This window comes from Panthera leo, chromosome E2 (assembly GCF_018350215.1).
Source record: "Panthera leo isolate Ple1 chromosome E2, P.leo_Ple1_pat1.1, whole genome shotgun sequence".
In the NCBI taxonomy this organism is placed as follows: domain Eukaryota; kingdom Metazoa; phylum Chordata; class Mammalia; order Carnivora; family Felidae; genus Panthera; species Panthera leo.
Window position 1 is genome coordinate 2,142,604 of NC_056693.1, and position 13,837 is coordinate 2,156,440.

At 46.9% G+C, this 13,837-nt stretch overlaps 1 protein-coding gene and 1 pseudogene across 1 annotated transcript in view; one reads left to right on the top strand and one right to left on the bottom strand.

Moving 5' to 3' along the window:
- SMIM17 (small integral membrane protein 17) overlaps positions 1-12,551 on the bottom strand; it is a 31,037-nt gene extending 18,486 nt beyond the window's left edge. The window contains exons 1-2 of the mRNA XM_042917774.1: positions 12,506-12,551; positions 4,195-4,266 (exon numbers count right to left, since the gene is read on the bottom strand). The gene's annotated coding sequence lies outside the window, so the exon portion shown is untranslated. The remainder of the gene's footprint in view (positions 1-4,194; positions 4,267-12,505) is intronic.
- Positions 12,552-13,411: 860 nt separating this feature from the next.
- On the top strand, positions 13,412-13,592 carry LOC122209246 (annotated as a pseudogene).
- The last annotated feature ends 245 nt before the right edge of the window (positions 13,593-13,837 follow it).

The following is a 13,837-nucleotide window of genomic DNA, read 5'->3' on the forward strand; positions in this document are numbered from 1 at the left end:
GAGAGAGAGATCCAGAATTCCCTCTTTGGGGCATGTTAAATACCCGATGCCTGTGTTTCTGAGGTTAATACTAGGAGAGCTTAGGATACCCAGATACCAGCATTCGGAAACTCTGGGGGTGACAGTTGGGTCCAGGAATCTGCTCACAAGGGTTCAGGTATCTAGCAGAGGCAGGGGCAAAATTATGGTCCCGGAACTGTCCGCGGTGCTGAACCGGCAGGGCCTGAGCTGTCCGAGGTGCTGAATCTGCAGCAGACTAGCTGGAAAGGTCTCTCCTCTCTCTCCTCTCCCTCTCTCCCTCCCTCTCTCTCCGCCCGCCCTGTTGCCTCCCTCATCCTCTCTCCCTCTCCCCTTTTCAAAGACCCTATCTGCATCTGCCTGGGAAAAGCCCTGTCATTGCCTGGAAACAAAACTCTCTGGCTGTGGGGAGCGCAGATGAAAGCAAATGAGGGCAAAAACACAGAGTCATTTATATATAAGAAGCAGCTTTGGCTCTTAGGACAGCAGACCCTTGGCTACATCTGACTAGAATTATTAACACGGAGTTTCCAAAGCATCTGAGGGGTAGGGGTGGATGTACAAAAAGCAGGAAAGGTTCCCAGGGTTAGAGCTAATGGTTACCTTGGGCTGGGGGGAAACAGAGGAGTTACTATATAGGTATATGTGAATTTTTGGAAAGGCCCTAGTTTTTATGTTGTGAGATGGGGTCACAAGAAGGATATATACTTTAATACAAATACATCATGGCTATATTTTATGCTAACCTGAATTATAAACATTTGAAATCATGAGCATGGGGGTAGGGGGGGGTGGCATTTTTTTTAAATGAGATGAGAAGAAGCCTCACAATTCAAAACTTCCTCAAAAGTCCATACTTTTGAATATGACCAATTATGTACATTGTAAGCTATGCTTGTTATTATAATATCACTCTACCTGGTAAAGAGACATACCAACCACCTTCTGTTAGGATTAGTCTTAAATTAGGTGGGTTTTGAACTGTCCAAGTTTTGGGGCAGGTGGGTGGCTCAGTCAGTTAAGCATCCGACTTCAGCTTAGGTCAGGTCATGGTCTCACAGTTTGTGAGTTCAAGCCCCGCATCTGGTTCTGTGTTGACAGCTCAGAGCCTGGAGCCTCCTTCGGATTCTGTGTCTCCCTCGCTCTCTGCCCCTCCCCCACTCATGCTGTCTCTATCTCTAATAAATTAAAAAAAAATGAACTGTCCAAGTTCTTCAAGAAAGAGTCCCTGGCATAAACTCCAACCACTGTGGGATTAATGAATGAACAAATGAATAAATTTGTTCTTCCCAAAGATCTGGTCACCAGGAAAGCCACAGCTGCTCCTCTCAAGAGACAGACATTCATAAAGCACCCACTATGCACTGGCTATTGCAGGGGACAACCAGGATGCCTGAGGCATATCCCCTTCCCCTAAGTGGATGGTTTCCACACCCTTTCAAGAGGCAGGAAGCTTTAAGCCTCTGATATGAGCTCTTTGATCACCTCAAAGTCACTGAAGTATGGCTTTTATCCATTTTTTTTTTTAAGTTTATCTTATTTGAGAAAGGGAGAGTGTGAGTGCAGGAGGGTCAGAGAGAAGGGGAGATTGAGAATCCCAAGTAGGATCCACGCTGACAGCACAGAGCCTGATGTGGGACTTGAGCCCATGACCCCATGAGATCATGAGCTGAGCCAAAATCAAGAGTCGGGTGCTTAACTGACTGAGCCACCCAGGTGCCCCTGGCTCTTAGTTACTTTTCTATCTTCTCATGGAGTTGTTGGTGGGTATTGACATTCCAAATTCCCTAAAGAAGTGGAGCTCATTACATTATAGCTTTTTTTTTTTTTCTTGATTATCTGCCTCACCTTCTAGAATGTAGACTCCATGACGGAAGGAACTCTGTGTTTCTAGTTCATTCCTCAGCCTCTAGCACTTCAAACATTGCTTGGCACATACCAGATATTCTATGAATGTTTTTTATTTTTGAAGGATTAAATGAATGAAAGTCCTATCTGTAAACACAAATTATCCCAATATCTTTTATTTTTTAATGTTTATTTTTGATAGAGTACAAGTGGGGGAGGAGCAGAGAAAGGGGGACGGGATCCGAAGTGGGCTGTGCACCGACAGCAGCTCTCAAACCAGGAGATCATGACCTGAGCCAAAGTTGGACACTCAACTGACTGAACCACCAGAATCTTTATTTTTTTTTTAATTACTATTTTTAAGTAATCTGTACACCCACCATGGGGTTCAAACACATGACCCCAAGATCAAGAGTCAGATGCTCCAGTGACTGAACCAGCTTGGGGCCCCAAAATATCCCAATACTTCAACTTTTTTAATGTTTATTTATTTTTGAGAGAGAGAAAGAGAGAGAGAGGGAGGGAGGGCAGGGAAGGGGCAGAGAGAGAGGAAGACACAGAATCCGAAGCAGGCTCCAGGCTCCGAGCTGTCAGCACAGCCCGACTGGGGCTCGAACTCATGAACCGCGACATCATGATCTGAGCCAAAGTCAGAGGTTTAACCAACTGAGCCACCCAGGTGCCCCTCCCACTATTTTAATGATGACAACTCAGTAAATTAAAAAGAAGATGAGTGAACCAACACATCAGTTGGCTGGATGCAGCCCATGGTCTGACCAGCTGAGTCATCTAATCATCAATTCTTACTGAGCAAAATTCTGCATGAGAACACTCGATGGGCAGGTGATCTGTTGTTTCCCACCCTGGTCCTTTGGCTGTGACCCAAAGACAGGGGTGTGTGGCATCAGACAAGGAATCCTATCAACAAGGATTATCTCACAAAGAAGAGAATCTACTTCATTTTTTTTAACAACTCCAGGGCATTAATCCCACTATGTGGCTGCATCTAGTTATGTGGCCCTTCCCCCAGCTGGCAGACATTAAGGTTATTTCCAGAGTGATTATTTGGGACCCTCACACTTCTTGGGAAAGGCCCAAATTCAACTTGTAAATAGCCAGGATTTAACCCAGGGCAACCTGTCGCCAAAGACCTTTCTGTTTCACTACTACTGAGGATTGTTCAGTTTACTTTACAGGGGAAAAGATGGATGATCGAAGTGAGAAAATTCCCCTAGTTGCCTAAAACCTTGAAGTAGCTAGTCACCTGGGGCGGGGGGCGGGGGCGGGTAGGTCTGGGGTGAAATAGTAACAAGGCAGATTTGCCCTTAGAGAAATACGTGCCCTCCTCCGTGCTGTCAGTTGGGTAATCTTACGACCCTCACTTCACAGAATAAAATAGATCTTTGTGGACTGATATGGAAAGGTCTTGAACACACACCACTGCACGGAAATATCGCGTGGAAAAAAGCAGGTTGCAAAACCACAGACGCAGTCTGACATCACTCATATGAAAACCCAACAACATAAAACAATGCTGGATATTTTCTATGCACGCATAGATGTGTACATAAAGGCTTGCCAAATTCAAGACACAACAGGCATTTAAGAGAAAGGGCTCACAGGATTACCAAGTTTATCAAGGCTATGTTTGTTCACTCGTGATGAAGAACCAGTAATTTTGTTAAATGATTACCCAGCCAGAACATGTATCTTCAAATCTCAGCATGGCTAGCCTCAGGGATTAAGTTTTTGGCCATGGATTACAGGTTTACATGAAGTGTTTTATTTTTTGAGGATCAGGACTAGACAGAGTGGCTCTGTTATACTTGGTTAATTTCAGGGTGCAAACTAATTTTTCTTCCTGACGGTGGTATGCTGTGAATAGCATGGTTTTGCTTAAAAAATTAAAATCCTCAAATCCAAAGATATTGACAATATTAAGGCGTATTTCAGTGTTAGAGATGTTAGAATGTAAAAAACTAAAAAATGCACCTTAGCATCAAAGAAATAAGATACATAGATTTAATTACTGAAATGTATTCAATAATAATAGCATATATATCATAGTTATATATGTACACATAACTATGATATATATGCTATTATATATATATATATATATATATATTTATTTTTTTTTTTTTTTTGGATTTGTTATTATGGGATGGGCAATATTGGCCAGGCTTGTTCTATGGATAAGGAGAGTGAATCAATGCATTTCCAGATATTCTCACAAAAATTACATCTATTTCTATGGGTACAGACATGTACGTCCATGAGAAGGAAACGCATCCTTCCCAGAGCACCCCAAACCCGCAAGGTACTCACCTCCAGAGCAAGAGGGCTGGAGTTGATGAAGCGAGATCAGCAGGAAGTCTTGCTTTATCAATATGTTTTGACCTTTGACAAAGAAAATGTATTTACTTATTAACTGTCAAAAAACAAAATAAAACAATACTCATTAAACAGGGATTTGGAGAAGGTGAGTCCCCCTCTAAGAGTTCAGATAAAAACGGCCCTGCTCCCCCGATTCCCAACGCCTTCTGACAGCTCTCAAACCGAGTCACCTGGCTCACACCTCCAGTAAACAGCAGAGTTGGGATTCGGATCTGAGAGACTGACTCTAAAGCCCGCCCCTGTCCTGCTCCCTGGGGCAGACTACTTCTGGAGGTTCTTTGGCACCAGGAGGGACACCTCCCCTCCCCAGTCTCACCCCCAGGAATGCACATTCCCAAAGGGAAGGGGGCTGGGCCATGGCTGCCTGTATCAACTTTGTTCGGTCTCTGCATTGGGTCTCCTCGGGGGTCCTCTTCTCCCAGCGAGGATCCTGGATCCATTCTTGGGCAGCCAACCTGTCTTTTCTTTCCATCTGTGAGAGATTGATTGCCATGGAAACCCTCCCTCAGGTGTTAGAGGGAAAGAGGGTCCTACCATTCGATTCCCTTGTTTGCTGGCCCTGTCAGGATCAGAGGAGATGGGGTGTGTGTGTGTGTGTGTGTGTGTGTATGTACATGTACGACATCTCTTAAAGGCTCCCGAGAGAGAGAGAGAGAGAGAGAGAGAGCAAGCGGCAGAGGTGGGGGAGAGAGAGGGAGACACAGAACCCAAAGCAGGCTCCAGGCTCTGAGCTGTCAGCACAGAACCCGATGTGGGACTCGAAGCCATGAACAGTGAGATCATGACCTGAGCCTAAGTCGGACGCGTAACCAATTGAACCACCCAGGCGCCCCTAAAACTACTTTTTAAAATCAAAGTCACGTACCTGCATAATTAAAAAAAAATTTGAGTGGCAAATACATGAAAGACACGCTGTCTTATTTCAATACTACCCTGTAGGCTTGTAACATTTCATCATTAGTTTTTCTGAAAGGCACAGGAGGGTCCCGGTTTCAGATAAGATAGGGTAAGTAAGCTCTCTTCTGCCTCTGCCACTGGAGCATTTCAATAAATTAGCAACCTAGAAATAGCAGTGTTTCTTCTCCTACTGTGTGTATTGCTAATCAGGGCCCTGCTCAAAGGTCACCTTCTGCGAGAGAGCCTCCCTGACTGCCAAAGCTGAAGCCGCCTCCCCCACCCCCACTCTCCACCTCATTGCCTCTGATCCCACTCAGAAATTAGCATTAGGGGCTTCAGTTTGCTCACTGCGGGATTCCCAGGTCCTAGAGCTGTGTCTGGCGCAGAGGAGGTGCTCAGATATTTATTGAGGAAAAGACTCCCCGCTCACCCCAAGCCTCTTGTCCCCTGAAGTCCCTGCTTATCAAAGGATGCAGGAAATATAAGTATTCATCCACTTTATTTCTTAGTCTCTCCCCCACTACTAAAGGGGAAAGAAGAAGAAAAAAACTCAGTCTCCTTCTTAACCCAATTATCTCCTCCCCCTTCCCACCCCCTTCGCTCACACCTCCCTGTGCCACATTAAATTCAGCAGTGAGAAAAACGCCAGCGTCACACCTGCCTCTCCTTCTCCTCCACTTCTTTCCCACCTCGCACCTTCTCTGGAAAGCAGGTGATCACTTATAAATAAACATCCACATCTCCATAGGCAGTTTTTAAAGAAACTTGAGCAAAAGAAAGATCCCGCCTATGAATCGGGAAATATTTACTGGGCAAACATCTATGATGAAGGACATGGAAAAATCTATCGAACTTCCTTTAGCGGTGCCGGTGAGGGGTGGGTGAGAGTAGACGGATGGATATAATTCCCCCCTAATATCTCTCCCTGGTCTTGGGAGACCAATAAGCACTAGGGAAACTTGTTCTGATACTAGGCATGGAGCAGAGTTGCACTTAAACCTCACACCAACCTTAGGAAGTGATAACAACGTTATTATGATGCTAATGGCCACACATAATAGAACCTATGTGCCAAGAAGTGCTCTGTGTGCTCTGTTGTATGACTCCATTTGTCCTTTGCAACAGCACTGTAAGTTATACCATCCCTATCCCCACCGTACAGATGAGGAAACTGAGGTGTAGAGAAATTAAGTCTCTTTCCCTAAGTTCCTTTTATTTTTAATATTTATTTTTGAGAGACAAAGACAGAGAGAGAGAGAGAGAGACAGAGCATGAGTGGGGAAGGGGCAGAGAGAGAGGGAGACACAGAATCCGAAGCAGGGCTCCAGACTCTGAGCTGTCAGCATCAGCACAGAGCCTGACGTGGGGCTCGAACTCACGAGCAATGAGACCATGACCTGACCTGAAGTCAGACGCTTAACCCACTGAGCCACCCAGGAGCCCACCCCCAACCCCTGCAAGGTTCCTTAACAGGGGAGTGGCAAAACCAGAATCTGAACGCAGCAGGGCTCTGCCTGGAAGCTCTCACCTGATGCCCCCAGAGGCACCTCATTCGTCAGAACCTAGTCGCTCGGCCACACCTAAAACCTAGGAGTTCCAGCATTGTGGAAGAAGTGGAGACAAGATATTGTGGGGCAATGCATGGTCTCCACCCCCCACCCCCACACTTTGATCCTCCATCCAAAAATCCAGGAGCTCAAGGCCACTGCCTCTGATGGGGTTGGGGGGGGGCAGTAATTAAGACAGGCATTCTCATACACTGGTGGCGGGAGTGCCAATAGGGCAATCACTTTGGGAAGGTGTATCTTTCAGTTATTTCAAACTGATACTATCTCTGGGTAGATGGGGTCTCCAACACCCAGCTAGGGTCAGAGAATTGCTTGGTGGCATGCGGGGGTGGAAGGGGGGGTGGGGGGGGGGACACAGAATGACAGAATCAGAATCAGAAGATCTAACTTCCACAATCCTACACCATCATTTCCGCCATATTCTATTGGCCAAAGCAAGCCACAGGGACAGCACAGATTCAAGGAATGTGAAATGAGACAGCAGGGGTGGCAACAAATGTGTGGCCATTTTTAATATCCGAAACGAGAAAGTTTTACAAGGAAAAAGGAAAGGCAGGCTGGGGGCAGAGAACAGCAAGGAGCAATGACGTAAAAAAACAAAACAAAAAACTAAGCAGAATTCTGCTCTACCCACCCCTTCTCTGTGAGTTCCAGAATTTTCTAGCTTCTATCCAAGTAGAGTGAAAAACACAACTACATGCTCCCCCCCCCATCTTGCTGACCCTTTCCTGCCACCTTTCCCAAATTCATTACCCTGAAGCCTCCTCCCCCTGCAGTTAAATGACATTACATGTGTCAAGAGTTTCTCAGGGCACCTGGCACATAGTACACACTCAATAAGTGATAGCAGTAGTGAGAGCTATACTGTGGGCACACCCCATGGATACGCAGTGAGGACCCAATGGGTTAATCCATGTCACGTGCTTAAAACAGTCCCTGGCACTTAATGAAGACCCAGTAAGTGGTAAGTGCGGTATTGCTGTTGTTACTGTTGTTGCTGCAGGGTTTTCAAGAGGACCCATCAAACTGTTACAAAACACAAGACGAGCTTAGCATATACAATAAAAATAGCTAACTAAGGCTCTAGAGCTGCACCCTTGAACACAGCAGCCAGGAGCCACATGTAACTGTGACAAATTATATGAATTAAAATTAAATGCAGCGAAGGAGCAGCCAAGATGGCGGAATAGCATGGAAGTTTTTTGTCTTGCATCCGCGAAATACAGCCAGACCAACACTAAACCATCCTGCACACCTAGAAAACGGATCTGAGGATTCACACGACAATCTGCACAACCTGAACCACAGAATTCCGTAGGTACGAGGCGCGGAGAGGTGAAGTGGGGGAGAGAGAAGCCGCAGAGGGCAGGGAGCCATTTGTGCTTGTGGAGAGAGGCCGGAGCCGGGGGGAGAGTTCGGGGAAAAGCACCTCCCCCACCAAAAGCAGCTGGAGAGAAAGTAGAAAAGTGGAAACAGCCGCAGGGACTGAACTAAAAAGGGAGAAAGGAGAAAGAAGAGGGTTTAAATTCCATTAAGACTCTAAAAGCAGGGGGAGTGCAGAGTCTGAAACTCTGCAGCTCGATACCTGTTGGTGCTCTGGTGGGAAAGGCAAATCCCCAGGAGCAGAGTGAAGTCCAGGCGGTCCTTGGGCCACACGGGGAGAGGCGGTTCCCCTGCTGGGAGGACACCTGGTAGAGGCTGTGTCGGTTCCCCAAAGGCAAAGGGGCCAGTGGACCCAGGAGAACAACCACACTCGCTGGTGCTGGGACAAGGCCGTTGGGGGTGAAGCCTGGCGCCAGATGTGAGTTGTGATTTTGCAGAATCCCTGAAACGCTGCGTGAACTTTTTCTGGGGCGGGCTGGCACCTGTCCGCAGTCTCTGGGTGTCGGCAGCAGCACGGTCTGGAGAACGTTCCTGGGGGCGGCCGGCACCAGCCATTGCTCGGTGAGACCCTCCTGCAGAAGGTCTGAGTGGGGACAAAGCCGCAGTCCCTCAGAAGTGACGGGCCGGAAACAGCCGCGTCTGAGATAAAATTCAGGAGGGAGGTGCCGCCTGGCAACCTAATGGCTTGGTCACGGGCGGTGTAGAAACGGGGGGGCGGTGGATGGAAGCCGGACACAAAGGACCAGTGGCAATAGCCGGTCAGAGAGCAGAGCTCCGATACTAGAGACCGGGTAGCCGGGTGACGCCATTTTCACTGCTCTGGCGCATGCGCATACGCACCTACCTGTACAACAACAATCCACCCCAGTAAGCTGAGCAGCGCCATCTAGTGGAGAACAGAGCCATTACACTAAGCCTCACCCACCTGGGCCAACCATGGCGTCAGGAACACAAGTCTTTCCACCTGCTAGTTAACGGATGATAAAGTGCTTCATAGTTTGACTTCCAGGGGAAAATGAAGTAATTGCAGTCGTATTTCAGTCTGTTTGCCAGTTCATCTATTCATTTTTTTCTTTCTTTCCCCCCCCCTTTTTCATTTCTTTTCTTTTTCTTGAATACAGAAAAAGAAAAAAATTCATTTTTATTTTCAATTTTTATTAAAAATATTTTTAATTTTTTTCTACTATATTTTTTTACTGTTGTGTAAATTTTTTCAAATTCTATTTCACTTCCATCATTTCATTTTATTCTACTTTAGTGTTCATTTTTTCAAATTTTCAAACGATTTCCTTTTTTTTTCTTTTCCCTTTTTTCTCTAATCTATCAAGCCCCTTTCAACACTCAGATCAAAACACACCAAGGATCTAGCATCATTTACTTGATTTTTTGTGTGTGTGTGTCTTTTCAATTTTTAAATTTTAGTATTTTTTAATTTTAATTTTTTTATCTCATTAATTCCTTTTCTCCCTTCAAAATGACGAAATGAAGGAATTCACCCCAAAAGAAAGAGCGGAAGAAATGACAGCCAGGGACTTAACCAACACAAGCAAGATGTCTGAACCAGCATTTAGAATCATGATAGTAAGAATACTAGCTGGAGTCGAAAATAGATCAGAATCCCTTTCTGTGGAGACAAAAGAAATAAAAGCTAGTCAGGATGAAATAAAAAAATGCTATAACTGAGTTGCAATCTTGAATGGGTGCCTCAGCGGCAAGGATGGATGAGGCAGAACAGAGAATCAGTGATATAGAGGACAAACTTATAGAGAATAACAAAGCAGAGAAAAAGAAGGAGATTAAGGCAAAAAAGCACAATTTAAAAATTGGAGAAATCAGTGACTCATTAAAAAGGAACAACATCAGGGACACCTGGGTGGCTTAGTCGGTTGAGCGTCCGACTTCAGCTCAGGTCATGATCTCACAGTCTGTGGGTTCGAGGCCCGCGTCAGGCTCTGTGCTGACAGGTCAGAGCCTGGAGCCTGTTTCCAATCCTGTGTCTCCCTCTCTCTCTGCCCCTCCCCCAGTCTCACTTTGTCTCACTCTGTCTCTCAAAAATAAATAAATATTTAAAAAATTTTTTAAAAAAAGGAACAACATCAGAATCATAGGGGTCTCAGAAGAGGAAGAGAGAGGAACAGGGGTAGAAGGGTTATGTGAAAAAATCATAGTGGAAAACTTTCCTAACCTGGGGAAAGACACAGACATCAAAATCCAGGAAGCACAGAGGACTCCCATTAGATTCAACAAAAACCAACCATCAACACGGCATATCATAGTCAAATTCACAAAATACTCAGGCAAGGAAAGAGTCATGAAAGCAGCAAGGGAAAAAAAGTCCTTAATCTACAAGGGTGTCATAGACTCTAAGTCTAAAGTTCTCTTTTGTCTAGCAAAAGAGCAGACACAGGATTAAAATAAGAGATGGCTAATGTCTGGGAAAGACAAGAGCCCCGAATAAGGGTCCTTGCCTCGTATTTATTCAGATCAGAAGGCTTACAAACGTGATGGGCATGCACAAAGAGACAAAGAAACTGTGACCATTAACTTGAGGACGTGAGGGGGAAAAGGGGGTCTTGAAAATACACAGTGTCTGGGGTTTGGGTCAATATAAAACAAAATCCATGGGAATGCAAGCTGGTGCAGTCACTCTGGAAAACAGTATGGAGGTACCTCAAAAACTAAAAATAGAACTACCCTACGACCCAGAAATTGCACTACTAGGCACTTATCCACGGGATACAGGTGTGCTGTTTCGAAGGGACACATGCACCCCAATGTTTATAGCAGCACTATCAACAATAGCCAAAGTATGGAAAGAGCCCAAATGTCCATCGATGGATGAATGGATAAAGAATATGTGGTGTGTATATACACACACACACACACAATGGAATATTACTCGGCAATCAAAAGAATGAAATCTTGTCATTTGCAACTACGTGGATGGAACTGGAGGGTATTATGCTAAGCACAATTAGAGAAAGACAAATACCATATGACTTCACTCATATAAGGACTTTAAGAAAACAAAACAGTTGAACATAAGGGAAAGGAACAAAAAATAATATAAAAACAGGGAGGGGGACAAAACATAAGACAGTCTTAAAAATGGGGAACTGAGGGTTACTGAAGGGGTTGTGAGAGGGGGATGGGCTAATGGGTAAGGGGAATTAAGGAATCTACTGAAATCATTGTTGCACTATATGCTAACTAATTTGGATGTAAATTTAAAAATTTGAAAAAGTCAAATGCAGCTAAAAGTTCAGCTCCATGGCCCGCAGCAGCCGCCACACAGGGCAGTGCAGACACAGAGCATTTGCACTTGTGCATGAGACCTGAGGACAGCGCGGCTTTATGGGGTCCCCTTAGAGGTCCTCGGGTAAGGAGGCTGCGTGAATTAACCCCTGCAACCCACAGAGCAGCCCTACAGGGTAGGTTTCCCTACAGGGAACCTCTCTGCAGGTGAGGAAACTCAGGCTCAGAAAACGACATTAGTCCAAAGATGCACAGCTGGGATCTGAGCCCAGGCATACCTGGTGCCAGAGACCCTGCTCCCCCCAGTTTCTGACGTGTCACCTTCTTACTGTTCCTTTTTTTCCCCTTCCTTCCCCCTCCCCCCTCCTCCTCAGCTTCACTGTCTACCTGGCCTCCTCCCCTCCCCAGCTCCTCCCCAACCCCCTTTCCGTCTCCCCTTCCTTCACTTCCTCCCCTGCCATTCTTCTCCAGCCCTCCAACTTCCTCCCCCTCGCCCCTCCTCCCTCTGACTCTACCTCCCTTCCTCTCTTCGTTCCTACAGCTGAGCTCCTACCCGGTCCTTTCCAGCTGCCCCTCTTTCTTCATCCTCCTTCTTCCAACCCTCCCTTCCCTCCTCTCCCGTTCCCTCTTTTTCACTCCTTTCTCTGCACCGCCCTCCTCCCCACTCCTCCCTCTCAGCCCCTCCCTGCCTACCCTCCCTTTCCCGCTCCTTCTGCCCTCTTCCCGCTCTAAGTCCCACCCCTTCCCTCCTCCCTCCAAGCCCCTTCCCCCCTCCCCACTCCCTCCAAGCTCTCCTTTTTTTCCTCCCTCCTGCCCTCAGCTCTTCCCCTTCCCTTCTCCTTCCTCTTCCTTCCCTCTCCTCCTCGTCCTCCGTTCTCCCCCACCCTCTGGAATCCTCGCCCCCCCCAACCTTCTGGAATTGGGGAGGGGGGCGTGGTCCCGCGAGGCCGGAGCGGGAGCTGCGAGGTGCGCAGGCGCAGTTCGTGTTCTCCCGGGACGCACCAAAGCCCGGCTCCAGGTTTTCGTGGTGGGGTGGATCCCGCACCCGGGATCGGAGGAGGGACCCGGAAGAGGCTGCAAATCCCCCGCCTCTCCCTGCCTCAGTTTCCCCGCCCGGACAGTGGGTCCAAGGACAGCACCTGTGCGGGGGTGGTGCGCGAGGCTCCCTCCGTCTGAGCTGCTCTGGTTACCGCTGTTTAGGTAATAGTAACTGCAGCGCCGCGCCGCCGGCAGTTTCGGAGCGTGCACTTGCCGCGCCTGGGTCAGCACCCCACCGAGCGGGGTCCCCTCACCCGCAGCGCCGGAGCTCCTCCGGGGTGCAGACCCCGACCCCGCCCGGCAAGGCCGGCCCGGAGTCGCGGGGGGCGGGGCCCGGGGCTTCTCGAGCTCCCGCGAGATGCTGCCGCGCAGGCCTGCGGAAAACGGAGAGATACACCTGTTATCTCCCTAAACTCCACGGGAGCCCCCGCACTAGGATTCCACCCCCCCCCGTTTGCAGATGTGGAAACTGAGGCACAAAAATGAAAAGCCCCTCCCCGCCCCCTCCGGTGGTGGAAGAGTTAGTGCGATTTAATAACCACATATACGAGGCCTTTGCCCGGCACGGCCTTACATCGACCCTGTAAGGTAGGGTAGTAGGTCCCTCACCTTACCGATGAGAAAACAGGTTTATATGCCCATGTATAACAATGACATATATATGATCAGTTTACATATATCTTACATGTATACACAGTATTTAGTATGCCTGTTTACATGCCAAATACAGGTATGTAAGGTATTTGGCACCATAGCACACATATATAGAGGTATCATTTATCATATGGAGGTATATGTGGTATTTAGTGTATGACTGGACCACATATATATATATTAGTATGTATAAGTCTCATATACACATCATGTATATTAGTTCATATATATCTTATGTATGTGTATATATGGTATTTAGGGTGATTACATCTCATATACACACAGGGCAATATGGTATTTATGTGTGCAGGGCATTTAGTGGGAAGGAAGACCGGTTAAAAATGCAGGTTCTGATCACTTCTCGGCCTTTTGGCTAAGATCAAGTGTAGTATCTGTTCTTATCAGTTTAAAACGCAGGTTCTGAGACCCTGTGGCCCCAGATGACCTAAAAGACCCTGGTCTCCACTTTTGTATTTCCAGAGTTTCTTATAATTTAAAAGGACCTGTTGTTGCTGTGGAAACAGCAGTTCACTTTGGTGATTCCTTGGTAAGTTGAACACAGAATTAGCACACGACCCAGCAGTTCCACTCAGGTATGTGTATACCTCAAAGAATTGAAAACAGGGACTCAAACCCTTGGCCGTGCGTATTCACAGCACTATTACTCACAATCGCCAAAAGGCGGAATGGAAACTTCATGCTCAGTGAAAGAAGCCAGACAGGAGGGCCATGAACCATGTGATTCTGTTTACATGAAATGTCCACAGCAGGTAAATCCG